The sequence below is a fragment of the Penaeus monodon genome, chromosome 33 (genome assembly GCF_015228065.2).
Source record: "Penaeus monodon isolate SGIC_2016 chromosome 33, NSTDA_Pmon_1, whole genome shotgun sequence".
Lineage (NCBI taxonomy): Eukaryota > Metazoa > Arthropoda > Malacostraca > Decapoda > Penaeidae > Penaeus > Penaeus monodon.
The window spans coordinates 35,138,679-35,138,897 of NC_051418.1; positions in this window are offsets into that span (position 1 = coordinate 35,138,679).

A 219-nucleotide genomic window follows, 5' to 3' on the forward strand; every position below is an offset into this window, starting at 1 on the left:
TTGTGTGTGTATGTGTCCTTTTTTAGCACTTATTGGTCTTTCTATTATACTTTCTACTATAGATAAACGGCTTAATTGACGTAAAAAAATAATATCAACAAAGCTTACATTATGAGAGAAGATGCGAAAGATAAGAGGCATACAGACAGATAAAAACAGATATATAGAAAAGAGAAGATATAGAAACAAATATGCTATACAGAAAGGACGAATAACTAA